We start from the raw sequence: 25,249 nt of genomic DNA on the forward strand, positions 1-25,249 counted from the left end.
GGCGGGCGGGGCTGAGCGGGAGGCGGACTCCCCTGCCCCTCCCGGTCCCGCCCCCCCCCCCCCCAGGGACGCCTGTCCCCTGCCGCGCGAAGGCCCTGGAGGTGACCCTTGTCCGCTCCCGGAAAGGTCACCCCGACCCTGCCCCGGGTCTCCTTCGCAGGGCAGCCAGGCAGGACGTGGGTCTGGGCTGTGGGGTGGGGACCGCGAGGCGCAGCGGTGGCGGCGGCAGCAGGTTGGCGGCTGGGAGCGGTTCCCGGTGGCGGCTGCACCCCCGGGGTCTTCCATATGTCGTGTGCGTCTGTTTAGCAACCTGCCTCAAAACTCTGAGCCGCATTTACGCCCCGGGGCGGAAGACAGCGCGTCCCGGGGGGGAAAGGAGGCTGGCCGTGTTTTGCATTTCAAGGTGGCGTTGCCATCTTGCCAGGTTGGGATTCCCAGGCAACCCGCGCTCCAGCCTAGTGGCAAAATAAGAGATACTATTTTCCCGCCCAAAGATACGTTTCTCCCAGACGATGGTGCCAGGAAAGAGATTTTTCTTTTTCAAAGGATTTGGTAATTCTCTCCCTGCCCCCCCTCCCAACCCCTGAGACAAATGAGAGCTATAGAGCCCACTATCCCCCTTTTGCTTTGGCTGCTGGGAAGCTCAGACCTAGATTGCAACGATTAATACATTTATAAACCGTTTCTAATCCGGGAATTGTTAACCTGAAGTGTATGCATGCCAAAGGCTTCGTAAAGCTCCTGAACTTGTATGCAAAATTATTGTCTTAGTCCGCTCGGGCTGCTATAACAAAATACCATCCACTGGGTGGCTTAAACAACGGAACGTTTATTTTTCACAGTTCTGGAAGCTGGGAAGTCCAAGGTCAAGGTCCCCGCAGATTTGGCGTCTGGTGAGGACCCTCTTCCTGATTTGCAGATGGCTGCTTTTTCACTGTATCCTCACGTGGTGGAAAGAGGAAGCTCTGGGTCTCTTTCTCTTCTTGGAAGAGCACCAACCCCCTCACAGGGGTGCCACCCTCAAGACTTCACCCCCTAATTACCTCCCAAAGGCTCCCCTTCCGTTGGAAATGAGGGCTTCGGCATAGGCCTTTGGTGGGGAAGGGGCAGGGGACAGGGGCATTCAGTCCATCACAGTTACGTGTAGGCATACTTTTCTGGGGGGCGTTCTCAAGGTTCTCGAAGATGTCCATTACCTTTCAAAGGTTAAAAAGGGGGTCAGTCTGGATTCAGCTTACAGTGTCCTGCCTGTTGGGCCCCATCCAGTATCCCCCTGTTGCAGAGGCTGCTGGTGGCTCCCCGAACCTGTGTCCTTTTCCTCCGTATGTTCGTGACTGCAGGTGGCTCCCGAGCTGGACTGCATTTCCCGTCCTTCTCTGCACCTGGACATGGCCGCCGAACGGGTTCTGACCAAAAGACGGTGAGTGGAAGGCATGGTGCTCCTCCCAGGTCATCCTTCAAGGCCCTGGGTGGACCTTGTCCGTATTTGCCTGCCCCTTCCTCCTGGCTAGACCCCGACGATCCCGGGGACTCATTTTCAAATGGCAGTGACTTTGGTGGAAAAGCTTTAGAAGAAGCGTGTTAATGTTGGAGCTATCCCATGAGGGGGAAATGCATTTCCGTAGTATTTCACTGTAGTTGGGGGCCGGCCGTGCAACCCTCAGCTCCCGCAGCAACAGCACACATTGTGAACCCGAGCCACCTACTTCCTGGGGCCATTTAGCACGGTGGGAAGGTGTCCCTGTCCCTGTCGTGACCACCCACACGGCCTTTGCTCATGGCTGGACTTGGAAGCCTGCTAAGCCCCCCAGTACTTCCAGCTCTTTCTTTCCGCAGCAGCAGACTGCTACCAACCCACCTGGCCCTCTCTCACGTTCCCCCACCCTGAGATCCCTCTGAATACCACGCTTCCCCGTCGCAAGGCAGCATAGTGGTTGAGGGCACAAGCTTTGGGTTCAGCCTGCCCCTGGCCAAGTCCTGACTGTTCTGCATGGACTCTGTGACCTCAGGGAGCACGTTTGACCCCTCTGAGCCTCTGTCTCCTTATTTTTAAGTAGAGGGTGACGAAGAATCCTCACTACACAGGGCTGTTATGAAGACGATACCAGTAAAGCAGGAGAAGCTCGGCAAGTGTATGCAACCCCCCCAGGAATCATCATCATCATCATAGTCCCTTTACATCCAACGCATCCACTCGAGGGACAGCTGTCCTCCATGGAGCCCCCTCCTCTGCCCTCCTCGCCCTAAGGTCCCGGGAGCATCTCCCTCCCAAGGCCAGCCCGCCCTCCGTTAATTATCCAGGGCTGCAAAAACAAATCAGCCCCACGGTTAGAGGCATAAAACAATCTCTCACACAGTTCTGTGGGTCGGGGATTCATGATGTTTGGCCAGGTTGTTTGGTTTGGGGCATCTTGTGAACTTGTGGTCAAGAGGTCAGCTGGGGCTGTGGTCATCTGAAAGCGGGACTGAGGCTGGGGGACCTGTTTCCAAGATGGCAGACCCATGTGGCTGTTGGCCTCAGTTCCTCACCACATGGACCTCTTCTCGTGCAAGCTGGCTTCCCAAGAGTGAGTCATGAGAGAGACCGACAGAGACAGACAGAGAGAGAGAGGCAGAGACAGAGAAAGGAAAGAGGAAGCTGAAATGCCTTTCGTGATCTAGTCCCAGAAGTCACATGTAGTCGCTTCTGTCACGTTCTATTTGTTACAAGGAATCACTAAGTCAGGCTCACGCTCCAAGGAAAGGGAATTAGGCTCTACCTTTGAAGGGACTGGGGGACATATTTTGAAACAACCACATGCACGTTGTCCATGAGCAGGCTCTGCTTATGCTGTGAGCAGTGCACATAGATAGTCCCTGTCGCACCTGCTGCTAGCCACCCGCTCCCACCCCAGACCCAGGCATGGGCCTCCTGTCCTGTCACAGAGTCATGGTCGAGGGCACTGTGCCCTGGACAAGTAAGCCTCCCTTCAGAGCCACAGGGTCCTCTTCTGTGAAATGGACTGTAATCGTAGGAGTGGCTGATAAGAGCTGTCTGTGGATTCAGTGAGCCGACACGCATAGAGCTGGGAACAGAGCTCCTGGCTGAGAGCATTGTTGGCGGTCGCTCCCGTTCTCCTGGCCTGCCCTCTGACGTGACTTCCTAGGATGCTGCCCTGCATGCACTAGGCACACGATAAACATCTGCCTGCCCGCCTGCCTGCCTCTCGGGGGGCCCCTCCGTGTGTCCCCGGGAGGCTCAAACAGACCTCTGTAAACAAAAGATGAACTAGAGGAAATTGAAGCAAAAGGGCAGGCGGGAGATTTAAAGAAAATAAATCCCGTTTCTAAGTCCCGCTTGAAAATGAACCCTCCCACGGGGACACCTGGGGGGCTCAGTCGGTTAAGCGGCTGCCTTCAGATCAAATCACCATCTCGCGGTTTGTGGGTTCGAGCTCCGCGTCGGGCTCTGAGCTGACAGCCCAGAGCCTGGAGCCTGTTTCGGATTCTGTGTCTCCCTCTCTCTCTGCCCCTCCCCTGCTTGCGCTCTGTCTCTCTTTCTCTCTCTGTAAAAAATAAATAAACATTTAATAATAAGAAGAAAATGAACCTTCCCACAAACAAGCAAGCTCACCTGTCCTGTCTTTTCTGTCCTGCGATTTACTGTCCTGGGGACTTGAGCCCAGGCAGGGAGAAGGGGCACCAGGAGGCAAGGGTCAGGTTGTCTTCCTCTGTGAGGAGCACCAGGGCCAGTGATGAACCTGAGCAGGGGAGAGGCGTTTGCCCTTGGTGATGGTCTCTGGAAGTCTACCCAGGTCCTAATGGGTCTCTCTTTTTGTCATTCCTTTGTAGGGGGTGGGCAGAGGAGTGGGTGCTTGGAGGAATAGGGCGCAAAGCTTCTATGCGATGTTTCATTTTCATGCCTAGAGAGCTGGGTAGAGGAATGAAGTTCATTCATTCATTCATTCATTCATTCATTCATTCCATTAGCGGTCACCCATAGAACCTCTGCTGTGAGTCAGGATTTGAGCCAGCCACCTTTCCTATCTCCTAGAAGTAAGCTCCAGACGCAGGTCCCAGACGTGGGACTGTGCCTGTTCCGTAGCAAACATTTTAAAAATGTTTGTTGAATGAATGAATGAATTCACTACCCCACTTGAGCCCCTGGCCTCCAAAACTCATAAAGCCAAATTCTTTAGCTTAGCACTCACGGGTTGCTACCTACTTCTCTGGCTTGGCTTCCCACGCCCTCTGCCACGGGCATCCCATGATTTCATCGTTATGAATCCCTCGCAATCGCCAGAAGGTTCTCAGGCTGTTTCATACCCTCCTCCCTTTGACGTGGGACATCCTCCCCCTTTCCTGTGCTGGCGGACTCCCATACATCCCTTAAGAGCCGATGAAGCGTCACTTTTCATGCAAAGCCTTTCTTGGCTTCTCGGGTTGTATTTGGTGTCAGGGTCTCCTCTTTGCTTCCTCGGCATGCCTGGACCTACCTTTGGTCTCCGCACAAGTCACCAAAGTGGTGTCTGTCCCCTCCATCGGTCTGTGGGCTCCCTGAGGGCAGCCCAGGCCCCTGAACCCAAGCCCCGCTCTGCCACCTGCCAACACTGAGACTTTGGGAAACCCTCCTCACTGTTCTGTGCCCCCTCTGGACGTGGGGCTGATATCAGGCCCCAGAACTGAGTGTAGTTGCAGCGATTAGATGGTTTCGTAAATCCAATGCACTGAGAACAGCCCCTGGCCTTGTGAGTGCTGAGTAACTGTGAGCTTCTGTCGTACCGATGGCAGCTCAGTGATGGAGCAGCTAACTGGCTTCCGGTGCCTAGCACTGGGCTTAGCCCCGGGAAGTCCCCAGTCAGGGCCAACACTGCCTCTGCTCTCAATGAGCCCCAGTCCGAGGTATCCAATCCATCCGTTCATTCCCCATCCTGTGTCTTCTTTGTGCCGGGCATCGTTCCAGGTACAGGGATACAGCAGTGAACAAAACAGTGACCTCCATCCACAACAAGCTTATCCGCTAACAGAATGAATGAACGCATGAGACAGAACCTTAGAAGACTCCAAGTCCTATGAAAACGAGGGCAGGATTAGTGGTATTAGGATTGCAATTTTAAATGGGGTGGGCAGGGTAATCCTTGCTGCAAAGGTGACCTTTATGGGAAGCCTTGGGAGAGATGAGACTGTGAGTCATGTTGCTATCCAGGGCAAGCGTCCAGGGAGTGGGAACAGCGAGTGCAAAGGCCCTGGGGTGCAAACGTGTCTGGCATGCTGGTGTTGGAGGAATGGCCAAGAGCCCCTATGGCTGTAGCATAGTAAGCAAGGTGGAAGATGGGAGATGATATAAGGCAATGGGTGGGGGAAGGATGAGGCTGGGCCTGGTAGGTCATTGTCGGAACTTTGGCTTTTACTCTGAAAACGGCAAGGGCAAATGCAGGCCTGACCTCTCACCAGTATTCCACCCTGGCTCTCAGGGGTCTGTGTAGGGGTGGGGGTGCTCTGTGGGGAAACACCTCGTAGAAGTGGACTCCCCTATGGATGACACAGAGAAAGAGCCTGGATGGCCTTCTCTGGCAAGCCACAGGAAGGCCAAGTGTGGAGAGGCAGGGTCTATCTGAGCCCCGTGCCCACCTGCTCCCCATAGACCACCGGCACTGGTATTTTGCCTTTTCACTTCTGGGCCTAATAGCGTAAGCTGCGGTCCCCTCCCAGCCTGGGGTCGGCCGAGTCTTTGTGCGCCCTGTGGCCAGTCCTTCCCCAGGACGCTTGCTTTTGAGGGCGGGTGCACACTACTGAGAGTTACGCAGGACAACCCGGGCACATCATGATCCTAAGTGGAAGGACGCCAGGCGGAGGGGCAGGGAGGACAGGGAAAAGAGAGGCACTTCATAGAGCCGCAGAAGGTCTGAGCTGGAAGGGACTCAGGGCTCATCTCACGCAACCCGGACAACTCAGAAAGGGCAGGGGCTCTTCCAGGCCGCGAGCACATCACTGGCCCATCGCCAGCAAGGCTGGAAGTAGAATCTCGACTTGCTGATGTTCAGCGTGGTCAACCCCTGACCCCAGCCCCCCAGACGGCCTCCAGGTGTTGGGTGTACTCGGGGCTCCAGGGAGCTGTCCTGGGGCTTAACTGGTCCCTTGAGTTCTTGTTAGTTAGTTTGTTTTAGGGGCAGTGGCTCCGGACTATAGAAAATAGGGTATGGATTGTTCGGGGTTTTTTATCTCCAATAAACTGCAGTTGCTTTCCTCGGCTGGGCCCCTCAGGAGGGGAGAATTACCCACTGTTCCCATAAGTGGGGTCTCAGGGGTCTTTCCCTGCCTTGGGCTCACTTCTGTCTTCCCAGGGCAGCTGAATGCCTAGTAAATCCCAATGTAGACAGCCTTCCCCGCGATCTGTGAGCGCCATAAAAGCAGGGCCACATCCGTCGGATTCACTATTATACGCCCGGTGTTTACCCAGCATAGTTGCTGGCACACAGGCGAAACTCTAAGGTATGGACCGGAAGGACAGAACCTCTACTTTGGGGGATCGTGCCCCCAAATGCAGCGCAGTCTCTCTGGTAACAGGGAGCTCTGATCAGAATAACAAGATCTTTTTGGCCAGGGAGGATAAGCTATTTGATAGTTTCTCCCTTCGGAGGATTTAATCTCCTCATTCTGTTTTGCTAAAGCTAACCCTTATTGATTATCTGATTCATGCCTTCGTTCACTAGGTATTTATGGAGCCCCTACCAGGAGCCAGACCCTGAGCACTAAACACCGGGCAAGGCTGTCCCAAAGTGGCTGGTTCGTGCACACTCAGTGGGGAGCCCCCACCTGCGATGTTGCAATCATCTGAGCGGACCCAAGGTCTTGTCGCAAAGGTCAGCCTCTTAAAAAATGGAGCCACGAAGCAAACATTCTGGGGGAGCTTTACGGAGTTAAGCTGTTTGTGCTGGGGAAGCATTTCTAAAAACTGCACATGGGGCCTTTTATCCACCTTATAATTGGCTCTGGTTCCTCTGTAACTGGGGATAAATCAGGCATCAGCCTGTCTGTAGGTTTATTAGAGACTTACATATTTGGAATAAAAAGCAAGGAATCAGGCAGGCAGTGGCGGAGAAGGAGGAAACCCGGGAAGAAGAAGAAGAACTAGAAGGAGAGACGTAGACAGCTGGACAAACGGGCCCCAGTTCCGCTGTAAATCAGCCGATGAACTTGGCCGAGCCACTGCCCCGCTGCCATCCGTGAGCTTCCTCGTCCGCAAAGACGGCCGGTGGGGTAAAATCACTTTTGATAGACTGTGCCACGCTCTCCTCTGGCTCCCCTGTGGGGGTCCTTCTTCCCCGTCTTCCCTCACGAGCTCTCACAACCCCCCTCTTGTCAGAACGCTAGTCGAGGCCAGCAGGCATCGCTGTGCAAAACAAGCGATCCTCATCCAGGGCTCGTTAACTCAAGAACGAGATACCGTCCAAATTCTTTCGGCGGAAGGGGCTTGAGGGTCAGTTCGCATGTTGGCACATGAACTTGTTCTCATTAAATAAGTCAGTCGAGATGTGAACATTCATCTGGGTAAGTGAATGAATCAGCCTCGCTCTGAAAAGAAAAATAGAGACGCCATTAATCAGCGTAGATATATACAAGCACACACACGCACACGCACACACCAACACTCACATCCCCTGACTCTCTCTTTCTCTCTCTCTCTCTCTCTCTCTCTCTCACACACACACACACACACACACACACACACACACGTATAGATGTGGGTCCTGGAGCCAGATTCCTCAAGTTTGAATCTCAGCTCTGCCTCTTAGCTAAGCAACATTTGTCAAAGTCCTCAACCATTCTGTCCTCAGTTTTCCCACCTGTGAAATGGGGATGATGACAGTAGTGAATAGTCAGAAAGTACTCAGCAGGTCACCTGGTGCGTGGCAAGTGCTCTGTAATATAAGGTAAATAAGTCCCGGCCGTCGCAGCGCATCTGGGATCTTTCCAGCCCCGCCCTTGCACGGCTCTGTGAGTCACTCCACCAGTCTGAGCCTGACTTCATCACTTTGCTCATCTGTAAAATGGGGATGATGCTCCTAACCACAGGGTTATTTGAACGAACACGGAGATAATGGGCACGAGGTAGCGTGAGTCGGGATACAGAAACTTGGGCTCTGGAATATGCCTGCCTTAGGGTTCGCGCTCACCAGCTGAGTGACAAGTAATGACCTCTGAGCCTCAGGTTTCCCCTCTGTAAATGGGGACAGTAGCAGGTGCTTCCTCAAGGGGTTGTTGAGAGGAACTAACACAGACACCGTGCTGAGCAAGGCGCTGGGGACTTAGTGGGAGCTCAGTAGAGTTCTTGGCCTGCGGCCTTTGTAACTTTGCCTCCCCTGGAGCACACCGCAGGCTCTCCAAGCCTCATGTATGGGTGAGGCTTGGTCTGCAAGGGAGGTAGGTGCAACAGTCCTCCCCATGCTGTGTGCCCTCGGCAAGCGCTTTCCGCATGTTACTTCAATTAACCTTCCCGGTCCCCGTGAGGCCGCTCTTATCTCCATTTCGCAGAGGAGGAAGCTGAGTCTCAGGCAGACTCGGTGACTTGCCCAGGGTCCCGGTGGGCTGATCTTTCAGCCCAGGTTTGTCCATCCGAGAGTCCAAGGGCGGTGACGTTCGGGCACTGCAAGGAAGCTGAGCAGAACCTTTACTTTTATGGCTGGATTTAGCGACCCAGACAGGGCGTCCGCTGCTCGAGGGCAGGAGGGCCCTTGGCCGTGGACCCAACCCTACGGCTTCCCGGGGCAACTCCTGCAGGTATCCTGCCTTCCTGTTCCTCCTCTGTGGGGGTTGTTTACACGAGAGCATAGAAGGGTGGGCCCAAGAGGCTTTGGGTTGGAGCAGAGAGGTAGGAACTAAGAGCTCACAGGGCAGAGGGGGTATCTTCCAGCGACCAAAGCTTGGAGCGCAAACAATGAGGCAAGATGTTTGGCCAGCAGAACACTGACTTGGGAAAAGCAGGACCCAAACTTCCCTAAACTCTAAAGGCAAACCGTGCTGGCAGATCTGGGATGGGTCGCCCCTGCCCAACCGCAGCTTGACCTCAGCACTTTTGTCTGTGGAGGAGGGTTGCACAAGCTGTCTTAAATTTAATAATTTGCTGGTTGTATTGACTGCTCCCTGTCAATCGTCCAAATGAGGGCGGGGACCAACGCATTCTTTCTTCTTACGCAGGTTTGGGCGTCCAGGTATGGAGGCAGTTCACAGATGTGATCTCAGCAGCTCTATGTGGATGATAAAGGTGATTCAAAAAATAAATAAATAAAATACATTGGGTATGTGCCGTGGGTTTTGTTTGTTTTTGAGAGAGAGAGAGAAAGCGAGAGAGAGAGAGAGAGAGAAAATCCCAAGCAGGTTCCATGCTCAGCACAGAGCCTGACACAGGGCTCAATCCAATCCCACAATCCTGGGATCGTGACCTGAGCCGAAATCAAGAGTCAGGTGCTCCACAGACTGAGCCGCTCAGGTGCCCCTGTGATGTGCTTTCTGGTTGCCAAAGCCCCCTTTGCAGACGTCCTCTCCTCCGGTGTTTATAAGTGACCCGGCGTAGTGGGGGGGGTGGGGCGGGTAGGTGCTATCATTCCCCTCAAGAAGAGGAAGACGAGGAAGGCTCAGCTTGGCCAAGGCCACATGGCCGGAAAGTTCAATGCCAGGCTGGCCCCAGGACTTCTGAGCCTCACCCCAACCCACAGCTGGAGGCGAAACGAGAAAGGAAGTGAAAGGAGAAAGTCTTGAACTTCAGTTCTTTGTTTGTTGGGTGATCTTGGGTGGATCTCTGGTTTCTGTCTCTGTAAAAACAGGCTCCCTAGCCACCCCTACCTAATGGAGTCCATAGAAAGCTTAAGTGAGCCGTGTTCGAAAGTCCTTGTCACAGTGCTTGGCACGGTGCACTTTCCTCCTGTTAAAGATTAGGAGTCTAAAAGCACAGAGAGGGGAAGTGCCTTGCCCAAAGCCACACAGCTGATGAACAAAGAAACCAGGCCTGGAACCTGGGTTTACCTGCCCTCACAACCTGAGCTTCCACACTAGAAAACACTCCCGGATGGATGGTAATTATTAGTATTGTATATTACTATCCTTTAATTAACAACAACAAAAAAAATGAAGGCGGATGATGAGGGTTCAGCAGTCTCCCTATCTGGTAGGATCTATTCCGGGGAGCTGCTTTCTGGAAAGCCGGGCTAGGAAGCACCCAAAAAGCTCTGCCCCAGGTCCCTCCCAGCATAGCCATTTAGAATCTACCTCTTCCCCCCCCCACCCCCCCCCCACCCCCCCGTAGAGGGTGGTGGGGAGAGAGTCAGTACCACTCCTTTCTTCTAGCTCCTAGCCAGCTGCATTCCTGGGGAGGGGGAAGGAGGACCTTGGCCTGGCAAGCCCTTGGCTGACAACACTCCTAGAGGCTGGCTGTGGCCTGGGGCAGCTTGTCGGAGGGATATTCTTCAACCCCCCAAAGGACGTTCCTAGGATTTTCAAATTTATTCTATGAAAATCATTGCAAAGAGAAACAAATTCAATCAGGCTCGGTGCAACATTTAATGAACTGTCATTTGGGGGGAAATGATTGCAGATTACATATGAGAAGAAACAATTCAGAAAAAAAAAAAAAACCTCAGGGGGGCAATGATTAAATATTTAAAATGCAGACTGCTTTGGAAATGCTGGGTTGTGAGATTGAAGATGCCTCCTGGGGAAAGCACCGAGGGCTTCCAGCATCCTCCATTCACCCATTTCCTACATTCGGCTGCCTTTTATTGAGCACTTATTATGTGCCAGGGGCCGTGCTGAGAGCTTTCCCTGAGAATCTCACAGCCATCCAATGCCAGAGATGTGGTTACAATTCCCATTTAAAAATGTATCAGCTGAGGCTCAGAGGGTCGCAGTGGCTGGCCCAAGGTGGCATGGTTAGGAACTGGCTTCTAACATCCCTCTGAGCGCTGACTTTAAAAAGTCCTGGAGAGCCAGACGTGGACAAGGCAGGGCCCCTGTCCTTGAGAAGCTCAGAGTCTAACCGGCCGTAAATTTATAAAGGTTAGGAGCGAGAGGTCACCCCTTCTAGTGATTTCAAATTCTTTGTAAGTGAAGGACACCTTCTCCTTGAAGTCTCATGTGAGACACCATCATACAACACAGATAAAAAGGGAACGTGTTTCTGGTGAAAGCTGGGAGGGAGACCTCCCCCTCTCCCCCCAACATTCCTCAGGCACTTGGGACAGGACTCTAAGTCTAACTGGAAACCCACTGATCGCACCTAGATGTGGCATTTGACAGATGGGAACACGGAAGCCAGGACTGGAACTTGGGCCTGTGGACTCCTGGTTTGGGGCTGTTTGCTCTGCATTAGTGCCCCCAGGGTGCAGGTGTGTGGATGCTTCGCTCCAGGAATCCCCTGTCCAGTGACATGGGCTGCCCAGCGCTGGCCGCACTCTGGCGACTTTGGGTCTTTCAAGCCAGCTCAACGTTTTTTTCCAGATGTCAGAGAAAAACAAAGTCTAAGAGCCCCTCGGAGGAGAGCTGAATATGTTCAGAAGAACCATTTCTACTAGAACCCCAAACATGGGGGGGGAGTTGAAAGGGCCTTGGTTCGCCACCCAGCTCTCCAACCATGACCAGGATCTAGTCCGTGGTTCTTCCTCAGTTTCTCCATATGTCGCAGGAAGTGGTTGGATTACACTGGATTCTCTACAAGGCTCCTTCCAGAATGAGTAAATGGGGAATCTAGAACCTTCTAGGCTGGGCCACTTCTGGGTTTGCGAGACTCCAGTCAGTCAACAGTGGCCTTGACACCCCCCGTTCGCTCCCTCCTGAGGAGTGCTGACCCTCGTCCTTACCCCTCCTCAACATTTTCTCCCTCTCCGAGCCTCCTCCTCCCCACCTCCCTCCCCGGTGAAACTCTCCTTCTCCATTTCCTGATAAGCCGTGGCCTGGTTCCTGTTTTGCTCTCATCAAAGAGTAGCAAAGGGGATCCCAGAGACCATTTGTCCAAGCCTCTCACTGTACAGGTGGAGACACTGAGGCCAGAGAAGGGAGTGGCTGCCCCGGGGTCACCCTATGGAGGAGAGACCCACTTCTTAGAAGACCAAGATCACCTCCTCTTGTCCGGAACTCAGCTCTCGGGGGTTCTTTGGCCAACAACTGCTTTTTGCCTGGACACTCAGGATCGTGTTTCCCGATGGTGGGGCATCAGAGGCCTTCAAGGAGACTGAAGGCATTCATCCGCGGGCCTTCAACATCCCTGCTGGCCTGTGAGGAGCTGGAATTCTGTGTGTGCGCCCGGGAGGGGGGGGGGGGTCCCTTTCCTGTTCTCTTTCAACCCTTTTGATCGCAACTTGGAGTCTCAGTTTGTTGCTCATGTGTCTTTAACACCTTTCGAGCCCTTGTTAATCTCCTTTTACAAGAGAGTGGGGCCTTGGGCTCCGCACCTCCTCAGGCAGCAGTGTTTTGTTGGAATTTTTTTTTTAATGGCGGTTAAATATACATTGTTAGAATTTAATAACACTGTTTTATTTTCATTGTATTTATTTTTATGGGACCTTCTATTTCTAGTAACGCAATGCTGGCTTTCCATTTATGGTAATGGTATAACATTTCTTTGTAAAAACAAGCACATTTATGTAAAAACAAAATAACAAAACGAGAGTTGATTTAAAGAAAGCTATTAGGCAAACCGCCTTATCTGGTGCACAGATACTCCGTGCAGGCGGGAGCATGGCTGTGGTCTGGGAAACTCTCACTTGGGACTGGAGCTCTCCTCCCAGCCGGGTGTCTCAGTCGTCCAAGCGGCCGGCTCTGCCCTCACTGTCCTCTGCCTGCTTCTGCCAATCCCCCCAGACCCTCACACACTCTATCCATCCCTCCTGCTGTCTCTGGCCTGCACTTCCCAGGCCCCCGCACCCTCACTAGAGACTCAGCCTTTTTCCTCTTTAAATTTATGTGGCGCCTCGCGTCCAAGGAGGCCCACACAGACAGCCCCTTCCAACAGCATTCCATAAACGCAGAGCCTGCGGGGTTTCTCAGCACGAAGGGTCAGCCTCCCCCAACCCTGTTTTGGCAGCTGAAGGGGTGAACGTGGAGGCTGAATCCCTTTAGAGTTTTCCTTGTCTTTGTTTTACAGAAATTGGGCTATTAGAGATCTTCTCCCCTTGGGTTAAGCATTACTCACTCTGCGTCCCTTTGAAAAGGCGGATCCTCGTTTTATTTTCCCCGGTCACACCTCTACTCTATTAGACCCTCGTCAGTCTTATCCAGAGACTTGGTGAACAGGTTGAAAGGACCAGACATCCTGGAAGTCCTTGGAGGGATGTATCCTTCTCCAGGGAAGTGGACGAGGAAAGACAGTGGTTTCCTGCCCCTGGAAACTCTGCCCCGTGGCCCAGCATTACCAACATTCATGTTCAAGACTATAATAGGTTCAAAGTCTATCAGTCACGCACTCCTTAGTGGGAATCAGTTGACCAATGGGCTTCAGAGCTTACTCCAGGGCCCTCACGCCTGAGTGCGGCAGCTTCAGAGTTGGAACTCAAAAAAGAGCTCCCCAGGGTAGAGGGGTGGGCATCCAGAGCCCCTCTCCTGGGGGCGGGGGTGGTTACCAAGCACTTTCACTTGGGTTGTCCCCTTTGATCTCCTTGCCTGCGCGTTTTGTCTGGGGCTGGGGGGGGGGGGTTAAGGGGGGTGGGGGGGGTGGGTTGCCGCTTCACCAGGGAGGTTCAGAGGTTAAGTGTCTCAGTGAAGTCATGTGTCAGGGGCTGCGGAGGGGCTGTGTGGCTGTGACCGCAGAACAAAAATGAAAAGATAAGTCCAGAGATCGGAGACACAGGTCTGGCCTGTCGCAATCAAGTCATTTGCATCGGGTCTGGGGTCAGCCCCGCCCCCTCCTCACCCCCGCCAGGGGCCTCCGTTATCTGCAACAGTCCAAAGCAGCCCTAGGGAGGGTGAATCCCCTTGGCTTTCAACAGGTACTCCAGGACAGCAGGAAGCCCAGGAGAAGCAGCGAGGTCCGGAGAGACAGTCATCCCGCCTCTAACCCTGCAGTCGGTTATGGGGGGCGGGGTGGGGGGGGGTGGGCAGCGTGCAAGTTTCCCCGGGGGAAACATACAAAATACTCCGGGTCTAGCATGCCGCTCTCCCCACTTCCCCAGCCGATCCCCCGAATTCAGACGAAGCGAGGGCCCCTGAGCCGAGCGCGGAGGCGGGCAGGGGATGAAGGACCGGAGCGGGGTTGAGGGTGGCCCCTGGGGCGAGGCCTGGATGCTGCAACGCAGGCGGAGACCGAGGCAGGGAGGAGGCGAGGGGCAGCCCGCCTGAGGAGACGTGCCTTCTCGGCGGCCGCCACGGCAGCGGTGGCGGCGGCGACTGGAGACTGGCGGGGAGGAGGTTTGGGGAGGGGAGGGAGCGCGGGGGAGAGGGAGGGACGGAGCGGTGGCTGGGAGGTGGGGCCGGCGGGCGGGCGGGCGGCTGCAGCTGCCGCCGGCGTCTCGGGGGTTCCAGGCTGCGGGGTGGACGCAGCGCCGAGCGATCCGCAGCGGAGCCGTGCGAGGCCGCCGGAGCCCCGGCCCCGAGCCCCGAGCCAGCGCCACTGTCGCCGCGCGCCAGCCGGACCCCGGACACGCCGCCGCCGCCGCCAGGAAGGCAGCCGGCGCCGAACAAGTTGCAAGCGCGCCTCTCCGCCCGGGGAAAGTTTCCCCCGCGGCCGCCGGCGGGATTTGGCGTGGGGTCCCGCTGCGGCTGCTGGAAGGTAGGGGTGTCCGCACCTCCGTGCCCTCCGCGCGCCCCGCTGCTGCGCCCCCGGGGACTTGGAGACCCCACGCGCGCTCCCCGGGCGACTGTTGGGCACGGTCCGGGGTGGGGATGGCATGCGGGAGGGATCCCAGAACGGTCCGGGGGGAAGCCCAGAAACCAAGTTGCACTTCAACCAGCTTGGGGAGGAGACCGGGGAGACGTGCTCACCCCGATCCCCGCCCCGGATCCCTGCCCGGGAATCCGCGGACTAGAGGCTTCCCCCCGACAGGTGCAGCCCCAGTCGGCGCTGGGCGCTCTGGGTGGGTGAGTGGAGGGTGCCAGGAGGATGGGGGGGGGTGGCAGGTGTGATTAACAAGGTTGGGGGTCTCAGCGGGGACTGCGCCCCGAGGGCGGGGGGGGGGGGGGTGGGTACGCGCCACACAACTCGGTAGGAGATCAGGTGGGGACTGGGGATTAGGAGCGAGGACCCGGGCCGGGAGGATTGTCCGGCCCAGCCAGGGCACGGAGCACGAGCCGCCTTTGGGGTCCCTACAGCGGGGCGGGGCGGGGGCTCCAAGCTTTCCTCCCGGGTCCCCCTCATCCGGTACGCGGTGTGCGCGGTTTGGGGGAAGCGAAGCACAGACTCGGTGGGGGCTCGGTGGGTCCGAGCCTCTGGCACATCCAGATTTAGGGGGTGTACTAGGAATCCTCCGGGAGGGTTTCTCGGCTCGGGCGGGCTCGCGCCAGCTTTGGATCCCCGCTGGATTGAAGTGAGGTGGCCCCCGCCAGGGGGAGCCATTCCCCGACCCTTTCGCCCACAGGAAGGCGAGAGTCCTGGTTCCTGCTAGACAAACGCACCGAAATCGGGGACCTGGAACCACAGACCCTCCAACACACGCGGGGGCCCGCGCGGAGGAGCACCCCGGGCCGGGCCAGGCGGCGGGGGAGAGGCCCGAGCGTGAAGCTGGGGTGCACCGTGTGCTGGAAAGCTCGGTGGTGGTCAGGAGGTGCGTGATCTTGGGGATCACGCAGGGTGTATGGGTGAAAAAAAACATTCACCCCCAGAAAAACACAAACGGAGAGAAACTTTACACTAACAGCGAATTGGTGTAGAGAAAGAGGAGAAGAGGGTAAACTTGTGAGGTTTCTTTGGAGTCAGAACCCCATATTGCTGAATGCACCCTTTTTGTAAAAGTTATACCTTTGTTCCCCGGATGCGGCCAGATCCCTCCCTGGTGTGGGCTGCCTGGGGGTCTTATCCAGCCTCTCTGTGGGCGCAAGTAAGCCGGGTGGCACAGTACTGGGGTGATGAGGGCCCCTTAAAGATTTTAGCAGTCCGAGCTGAAGTGGGAATTTCTCAGCGGTGGACAGTCGTCCCTCTCGCCTGCGTCTGAGTCTACAGGCCACATTCATCTGGTCATTTCACAGTTGGTGGAAACCTGCTGGGTGTCCCGTTTTCTTACCTCAGGGCTCCTGTGTGTTGAGTCTGCGTATCTGTGCCCAGGCCATGGGAAGCGAGAAGGCTGCTGGCACCTGGGTCTCTGTCATGTGCGGGGCTGTTCCACATTGAAGGGACCCTGGAGGGACCGTTGCCTTATCTCTCTCTAATTTCCTGCCCCTTCTCTACACCTCAAGAGAGTACAAGTGAGCAGATCAAAGAACTACAGTGGCCTAATACTGGCCATGGGAAGTTTTCATTTTTCTCTTGGCTAGAAATGTGTTCGCATTGGACAGCCGCCTCCCCTCCCCTGTCCCCAGAGTCCCCTGCAAAGGTGATAGAGACGGGGCAGTCCCCGAAAGAGAGTTTAGTTGAGGTTCTTGCTTTCCATATAGCCCAGCCGGTGTTTTTGCTAGATGTTGCCGAAATACCGTAGGACAGAGGTGCCGGAAAGAAAGATCAGCATGATTATTTTGAACAGACAGGGTGGGGGGAGGAGACAGAGGAAAGGGTGGAGAAGCCCATGTCTCTGGATATGTCTTCAAGACATTCCATGGGGCCAGAAAACAAAAGGAATTTTTCATTTTGTTTTGTTGTTAGTGGCTCTTGTTTTTCCGTAGAAGAAAGCCTGCCCACAGCGGCCCTGGCCTTGGGGCCCCTGATGGCCTGCAGCTCCTGTGTTGTCCCCCTTCTTTCTGTGCCCCACCCACAACCCACCCCACCTGCCCTAAGGAGAAGAGGGACTTGAGACTCCAAGGCTGCTGATGTTTGTGTTTGGATTTAGCATATCACGTGTGGACCCAGTGCAAACTCCAAGATCTCTGATTCAGCAAAATTGTAAGTCTTGGAAATCTGGTCTCCTTATCTCCAGGTCCCTAAATCCATTCAAACACTGCACCTCGGGACCTCTTTACCCAACCCGAGGCTGAAATGGCAGTCTATCAGGGCATTTTCTAGAAGCAGAAGTTCATCTGGAGTTGGAGGCAGGATACTTTGGGTCATCGAGGAAGTAAGTAGTCCCTCCACCTTTAAGAAAATTCCATGTCGGCCTGGAAAGAGCTACTGAGTATACTGAATGAGGTTTTAATGGTCTGAGGGTGGGCTGGAACACGGGGTGCTGGGAAGGGACAGGTGGGGAAGGGGGTGTCGAGGCAAGGGATGATGTCCCCCTGTGGGAGGGAGTAAGAAAGTGAGGAGGCAGCAAGGTTTGGGATCTCAGAGGGAGCTGCTTTGAAATCCAACTTTTCTAGATCATCAGTGCTACTTTGGGCGAGTCACTTTCCCTCTCGAACGTGCTTTCCCGGTCTGTGAAATGAACGTGTGGGCCCAGGAGGCTCTGGGCTGGCTTACAGCTTAAAGGCAGGAGGGTGTAACTTTTTAGGGCAGAAGGCAGCTCATTGCCCTGCCTCCAGTCCAGTGGAGGGCATCTCTCCTGCTGTCTTGCCCCAGCCCTCCGCTCCCCTGCACGACACAACAAGCCAGGCTCCCATCCTCCATCAGATTGCTGTTTTGGACAGAGAAGGTAATGCCAGTGACCTGTGCCTGGTGGGAGCCCCGAGTCTATCTGAGAGCTCACGTGTTGCCATTCTCCGGATGCTTGTCCAGCCCTCACTCCCCTTCCCTGAGAAGAGCAAATGTTGGTGGGGCTGGGCCGCCCCCTTTAGGGACCCCTCTTTCCAGAGGGTTTGCTCTTCTGGCCTATTTCATTAGTCAAGAGAAGGAAAATCAGGAACATTTGTTCGTGCTCAGCTGGTACACAGCGAAGGGAGGGGGCCTTGGAAACCAGCACTCTGGTCCCCCGGAGCAGATGATCGGTCGATCGAGTATTTCTGCAACCTGATCCCATTAGGCAAACCTGCCAGCTTGGGCTCCTCCTGCTGTACGAGCTGGCATCTTGGACCCAAATCCGGCGGGGGTGTGCAGATAATGAAAGTCTTTTTAAAAAGAGAGAATGGGATGGAGAGCCCCCATATGCGCAGCTGGCAAAGTACGTCTTTCCCGTCCGCACTTATTTTCAGGTCAGCCCTGGCCCCTCGTCCGCACCCAAGGCTGCTGGTGTAATTAGTGAATTGAACAACTCGGAGATGCGCAAAAAATGCGTTCCCTGGTTGTGTGCACGCAGGCAGGTGCTGAGAGGCAACAGGGTGGTGTGGAAAGGTCACTGAACCATAACTAGAGAGACTTGTGTTTGAGCCCTGATTCTGTTGCAAATGGAGCTGTGTGACCTCAGTGAGTCACTGCCCCTCTCTGAGCCCATGTTGCCGTCTCTTCAGAGGTAGCATTGCGCGGTGGTTGGGCTGCCCGGGTTTGAATGTTGGCTTTCTCCTACTGATCAGCTGTGTGACCTTAGGCCATTCAACCTTTGGTGCCTCAGTTTCCTGATCTGCAAAATGGGACTACTAATATCTCAGCAGATTGTTGTGACGAGGCAATGAGATAAAACGTGTAGGACCGTGCCCTGCATGTGGTCACTGCTCAACAAATGTTCCCTGTCATCACTGTCCTTATGTGAAATGGGAGGGGACAATGTTGATTCTTTCCAGCTCTGATATTCTGTGGCTTGGTGTATGTGTGTGTGTGTGAGAGAGAGAGAGTGTGTTCCATCCCCATGGCAGGAAGCCCAGTTTGACGTCACTGAAAATATCCTGGTTTCTGGCACTTGAGGGATGATATTTCATCAGCTAGAATTTGCCCATCCCTTCCCTTCCATCCTTTGTTTCCCGCCCTCAGCCATAGTATGAAGACCATATGTGCAGATAATGAGTTTAAGCTGATAAACAACTCCCAGATTCACCCAAATCAAAGGCCATCTTGCTAGAAGACACTTTTGAATGTAAAATAAATAATCTGGGCTTCTCTGCTATGTTGCATTAGGTCTGGCTGACCCTTCCGTCTTTGGATTCTGCCCCTTGGTCTGCTGTGGCGACACGGACTGGGCCGGGTGTGTGTCCCGGGCTTAATTAGCAGCCCTGGCAGGGGCAGCCTCCTCCAGACGCCCCCTCGCCCCCTCCAGCGAGGCTGGTGCTCTGAGCCACCCCAGGGATGGTCTTCGTGGTGGCACACATTTTGGGAGAGACAACGCTTCGTCTCACCTCCACCCATGAGGTTGGGTTAGATATTGTCCCCGTTTTACAGATTACAAAGCAAGGCTCAGAAAAACCAAATGAGCAGGTGGGCGTGCTGGAATGTGAACCTACGTCGACCTGATTGCCCATCCAGCGCGCCGAACCACGGTGTGATACTTGTCTTGCATCAGAACCTCCTGCGAGCTCCAAAGCCCCAGGAAAGCTACCTTTAAGATTCCTTCAGGCCCTCTCCTCCCTGCCTTTGCCCGTCTTCCAGGCTCAGTGCCTTATGCGATTCCCTCTTTTCATCCTGTGTGGATTTCCCAACCAATCTAGGGACAGTGAGGGGGAGAAGCTTTGGGGGACAACTGCTGCTTACAAGAGGGCGATGACCTTACTTAGCAACAAAAGGTTCTTGGAAGAGGATGCGCATTGGAGTCACAGATGTGAGTTTGAACCTTGTTTCTGACACTTCCTGGCTCGATGGCTTTGGTTTCCTTATCTGTGAGAAGCAGCAGAGTAGGGACAATAACACCCTTGAGCTACGTATTAGCGGCTATAGCATAGGTACGACGCCAGACTCAGTGGCCTGACCCTGCAGGTGTAATTCCCGCTCACGTGCCTTGTGTGGCGCGGATCTCGGCTCCACACGGTTACCCAGGCACCCAGGCTGATGGTGACTCCACTGTCTCTGTAGCCGCACCTTCTGGAATCTCTCACATCCGTAGTTACTGCCCAGGGGAGGAGAGAAGTGGGAAAGGCGTGCGGACGCCCAACTGCCTCAGCCGGAAGGTGACCCGCGTCACCTGTCGCGTGGCCCCAAACCAGCTGCAAGGGAGGCTCCGGATGCCAGCAAGTGCCCGGATATCGGCCGAGCACTAACTCCGCATTCACGCTTCCCGAAGAGAGTGCTTCGAGGATTGAGATGACGCGTTGAAGGCTTTTGACAGAGACCTAGCACGTAGTGGGCCCTCAAAACACGGAAGCTTCCGTTCCCTCGTTCGTGCTGCTTTTTATAGATTACAGATCGTGTGCGTGGAAATGATCACAGGGCAGATCACAGAGTGCCCAGGATCCACTGGAGGGAGGTCGCGCCCAGAGAGGCCAAGGGACTTGCAAGGGAGTGTTGGGCAAGGGCACCAGGCTGGGGCCTTGATCTTTATTCAGCCCTGTGCTCCCATGGCCTCCTTTGGCTTACTGAAATTTCCTGCCCTGAGAACTCCTTCCAGGATCTTCCAGAACCTACCTTTGCTCCTGTCTCCTCCTCCCCTATGCTAATGGGGTGGGGTGGGGTGGAGTGGGGTGGGAGTAGAGGGGCAAGACTGCAGGAACTATCTGGACGCTGAGGGAGAAGTGGCAGGGGGGCTTGAGGTGAGAGAAGTCACTGTTCTAGGTATTCGTGGCGACAGCTGTAGACGTTTGGTCCCCGTACTGCTTTGGGAAGGCTGTGTAGGCAAGCTTTGGAGTCCCCCTTGACCGCCTGCCCCCCAACCCCCCGCCACCGCGTCCCCCATGGCACACAGGGTTACCTGTGGTTCCTGTCCCACCCGTGCTGGTCCTCTCGCTCCTTGTGGGATTGGGCAGCGAACGAGAGGGGGCCTCCAGCCCTGATTTTCTGCCAGCAGGAAGATGGTCAGACCCGGGTTTGAATCCTGCCTCTTCCACTTCGTGCTTCTTTATTTTTTCCGAGCCTCCATTTTTCTCCTCTGCAACACGGGCAGTATTTGAGAAGCCGCAAGCTAACCAGGCCGTGGCACGTAGTAGGGGGTCAACATGTTTGCATCTCTCTGGTCTCCCGCTGGCGTGAGAAGGAAGAGTTGCCTTCGGCCAAGGGTCAGCACCTGAGGAGAGGCTAGAGGCCGGCCCAGCACCCCGGCCCGTAACCCCCCACTCCGGGATGTGCGGGCGCTGGGCTCCCACCCCCGGCGGCCTCAGCCTCTGCTCTCGTGTTGAACTAACACGGCTTCCATTGGAAATGGGAGAAGAATTTGGAGCTCTGGCCCTTGGACTTGGGCCCGTCTTTTGGAGACCAATTGCCTCGTGGGCGCCGGGTCTGGGGTGCCGCGGAGAGCCCCCTCCCGTGCTGCTGTCTCTCGGGCTGGGACGGATTGTGGCGCTCTCCCCGGCGGTGCTGTTCTCCCTGGCGGTGAGCCTCAGCCTCCTGGGGAGCAGCCCCCCTCCCACCACCTGGTGCCTGACATTTAGGGCCCCCTCCAGCAGAGCAGGCGCGGGCGCTCATGTGGGTTTTAGCCCGCTGGGGAATGGAGCACTTCTCCAGCCAAGACGTAAACACCTCCAGAATAATGGGGCTTAACTGTCCCCCTCGAAGGAATAGCTTTTGGGTGGGAAGAGAGTGGCTCCTCCAGACGGGATTCTGAGGGGGCCCGAGCCCCCCCCCCCCCCCCCGCAAGGCACAGCGGAAACTTGCATCTGGGGGCTGAGGAGTGTGGCCTTCCGCCAAAGTAGCCACCAAGATGCTAGGGAGGCAGGCTGACCCCTGAGAGGCACTGGCAGGCATGAAGGCCACTTGGGCCTGGGAGTTGGGCTTTGCGAGGTTCCCCCCCTCCCCCCCGACACCTCATTAGCTCCCGTCCCCTGGCCTAGCGTCGACAGCCTCTCACCTGGGACACTTGGAGTGGGGCCTTGGACTAGCTCGGGAGCCCCGAGAGGCAGCTGGTTTCCTGGGGCTCCCGTGACAGGGTACCACAGCTCTGGGGGCTATAAGCCCCAAATTAAGGTATTGGCAGGGCTCTAGGGGAGGGTCCTTTCTTGTTCCTACTTAGGTTCTGGTGGCTGTTGGCAATCCTTGGTGTCCCGTGGCTTATGGACACATCACCCAGTATGTCCCTGTCATCAGGCAGTGTCCTCCTGTGCCTATCCTTTCTCTCCTTCTGAGGACACCGGCCATATTGGATTAGGGTCTAATGACCTCATCCTGACTTATTCACATCTGGAAAGACCCTATATTTCTGAATAAGGACGAATAAGGACTCGTGTGCAGGTACCAGGGGTTAGGAACGTTATCTATTTTTCGGGTACACCATCCACCCCATAATAGGTGGGTCCTACTATTGCCCCACTTGACAACCAAGAAAACCAACACAAAGAGATTAAATAATTTCCCACAACTATCCAACTGGCGAGCAATTGGTAAATTGAGCTCGGTACTCAGCTCGGTATTTCAGCTTTCTTATCAATAAGGTGGGGATTTATAGCCGCCTCGCAGCCTGGTGGTGAGCACAGAGGAGGTCAATGTTTGCATTAAAACACACTTTATTGGCAGACAAGCACCTGCCAGATGCCGTTGTCCGTTTGTCCTCCCTCCCTCCCTCCCTCCCTCCCCCTGGACAGGCCTGGAGGGGTGCCGGGTGTTCAGTCTGGACTCAAGGAACATGGACGTATATCAGTTGTAACCAGTTGCAGGTAGAATGTTTTCTAGAAAAAATGATTCGAAGTGGCTGAATGAGAAGCACTATGTTCTTGAAGCCCACCTTTCTGGAGTTGCCTGTCTTTTCCAGGCCCTTCCAGGTTAAGAATATCTTGCGGAGATGAATTGTTCCCGCTTGGTATTTATCCTGGGCTCACCGGCAGCACCGGAAGTCACTGTAACTTTTGCAACCTGGGCTGTTCTCCCCAGGGGCAATGTCTGGGCATCTCTGCCTGAGGAGGGGGCCTGGGTGGGGGGTTGGGGGCGATGAGCGGACAGCTTTCTGCTCTGGAGCTGGTCCCATAGGAGCCCCAGAGGGTTTGGGGGCTCAGCTGATGTGGTCGAGGGTTCAGAGATGAAGCCTGTCCCTGTGCAATGAAGGCAGAGGAATCAACACCCCACCAAAGGTTCGGAGTACAGCTTCTGAACATAAGGGCCTGGGTTCAAATCCCAGTTCAGCCACGTGCCATGGCCTTTGACAAATTCCTTGACTTCTCTGTGCCACCATTGTACCGCATAGAGTTTTATGAAGATGAGACTAAAATGCATGAAGTGTATCTCCTAGGATTGAATGTGACACTTGAACAATATTCAGTGAATGTTAGGATCATTCTCATTATTTTATCATTGGTTTCCATGAGTGGAATAAAGGCAGAGGCCCCATAGGGTGTAGCTCGGTGCCTGGGGTTGAATAGATGCTCAGGATGTACATGCTGAATGAATGAGTGAATGATCACATCCTTCCTTGCAATGCACTGAGGCCTCTAGCCATAAGCCCTTCTTATGTGGGAGCACTGGGGGTGCCATGAGAATAAACCCAGTGAAGGGCCTTAGCTGCCAAGAAAAACTCAGGGAGGACATTTCTACCTGGGAGCAGGGGCAGCACAGCCCTCCTCATGGAGGAAGCACAAGTTAAGGCTTGGAGCATGCAGAAAGGGCAGGGCAGGGGAGCCTAGAAGGTTGTGGTCACCCCAGGCTGTGTGGTGGCCTGGTGGGGAGAGCCACATTTACGGTGTCAGGTGTTCCCATGGCCAGTGGAGACACTGCCCCGCTTCGCCATGTCCTCCCACCGCCCCTACCAAGCCAGTCCACAGGACCTTTTTGCCAAGTAAACTCTACTTCTTTATTTGTTTTTATTTTATTTCTTTAACGTTTATTCATCTTTGAGAGACAGAGAGAGACAGAGCATGAGCAGGGAAGGGGCAGAGACAGGGAGACACAGAATCTGAAGCAGGCTCCAGCCCCCGAGCCGTCAGCACAGAGCCCGACGCGGGGCTCGAACCCGCGAACCGCGAGATCGTGACCTGAGCCGAAGTCGGACGCTCAACCGACTGAGCCACCCAGGCATCCCCCTCCGGTAAAGTCTACTTCTGACATGGGTCTCGAACTCACCACCCCGACATCAGGAATCAAATGTTCTACCAACTGAGCCAGCCAGGCACCCCTCCTTCAGGACTTTTACCGAACAAGTGCACCTCGCTCGAGGCAGCCGGATCTATGAAAATGCCAGCTGGATCACAGGCCCCTCATTCAATTGACAGACAAATTAGCTCTCAGATTCCCATTGCTCCCTACTGCCTTAAAAATAAAACTCAATTTACGGAAGCCCGACTTCCACACTTTGTTAGGACAAACATCTGTTGTGTAATGTGATCATCTTAGCCACCTTGCTCGTGCCCCTCCAGTGGATTCTCAATTGTGTTCAAAGGCTTTCTCACAGCCCTTGCTGCCTCGCTTCCTTTCCTTGTGCCCACTGGCACAGGGCTGCTTTTTATGTACTGCCACCCACCCCACCCCACCCCCCCACCCGCCATTGCTCAACGCTGCATCCCAGACACCTGGCCCACGCCTGGGAACCTGGCGGGCGCTGAGGGGGTGCCTCCCTCCATGGCCTCCTCTGCAATCAGTCTCTTCCAGGTTGTTTTGGATGATGGGCACAGCTAACGTGTACTGATCACGTGCAGTGTGCCAGGCGCTTACAGGTCTGATCTCATCCAATAGAATAAGGGTTTACAGTCCCAGCTCTACCACTTACTAACTCTGCAGCCTTGGGGCACATAACTCAGCCTCTCTGTGCCTCATTTTCTCATCCGTAAAATGGGACCAAAAGTAACACCTAATTTATTGAGTTGTTCTGAGGACGAAATAAATTGATTCGTGACAAACTTATTTTCTTACAGTTTTGGAGAGGCTAGAAGTTCATGACCCAGGTGTCAGCAGCTTTGGTGAGTTCTGAGGTCCCTCTCCTTGGCTTGCAGATGGCTGCCTACTTGGGTCCTCGCGTGGCCTTTCTCTGTGCATATGCACCTGCCATCTCCTGGGTGTCCAAATCTCCCCTTCTCCCTAAGGGCACTAGTCAGATTGGATTAGGACCCACGGCGACAGCCTTATTTTAACTTCATTACCACTTTAAAGACCCCCCCCCCATCTCCAAATACAATCACATTCAGAGGTATTGGGGGTTAGGGCCTCTACACATGAATTTGGGAGGGAACACGGTTTACCCCATAATACCTTTTAATTCAGTACCATGATTGTCCCCATTTTTGTGGCTGAGGAAACTGGGGCACTGAGAGATTAAGTCACTTGCCCAAGGTCCCA

The 25,249-nt window shown here is 54.8% G+C and overlaps 1 protein-coding gene and 2 long non-coding RNA genes across 9 annotated transcripts in view; 2 read left to right on the plus strand and 1 right to left on the minus strand.

Annotated features, from left to right (window-relative positions):
* Positions 1 to 420: 420 nt before the first annotated feature.
* Positions 421 to 9,286, plus strand: LOC123601627. 3 transcript variants are annotated; one of them, XR_006714198.1, is made up of 5 exons: positions 421 to 552; positions 843 to 893; positions 1,341 to 1,420; positions 6,693 to 6,842; positions 9,178 to 9,286. It is a non-coding gene; the product is annotated as an uncharacterized LOC123601627 (long non-coding RNA). The 3 variants fall into 3 exon arrangements; XR_006714200.1 differs by lacking the exon at positions 6,693 to 6,842; XR_006714199.1 differs by lacking the exons at positions 6,693 to 6,842; positions 9,178 to 9,286 and adding an exon at positions 2,058 to 2,105.
* Positions 6,988 to 16,421, minus strand: LOC123601628. The gene is made up of 2 exons (XR_006714201.1): positions 16,182 to 16,421; positions 6,988 to 7,554 (listed from the first exon to the last, which is right to left on the minus strand). It is a non-coding gene; the product is annotated as an uncharacterized LOC123601628 (long non-coding RNA).
* Positions 14,421 to 25,249, plus strand: part of TSPAN18 (tetraspanin 18) — a 190,080-nt gene continuing 179,251 nt past the window's right edge. For 2 of the 5 annotated variants that reach the window (XM_045485052.1, XM_045485051.1), the window contains exon 1: positions 14,424 to 14,734. The gene's annotated coding sequence lies outside the window, so the exon portion shown is untranslated. Of the gene's footprint in view, positions 14,735 to 25,249 lie in introns of all 5 variants that reach the window. The other 3 variants (XM_045485050.1, XM_045485055.1, XM_045485054.1) reach the window with 3 other exon arrangements.

The sequence above is a fragment of the Leopardus geoffroyi genome, chromosome D1 (assembly GCF_018350155.1).
Source record: "Leopardus geoffroyi isolate Oge1 chromosome D1, O.geoffroyi_Oge1_pat1.0, whole genome shotgun sequence".
NCBI lineage: Eukaryota > Metazoa > Chordata > Mammalia > Carnivora > Felidae > Leopardus > Leopardus geoffroyi.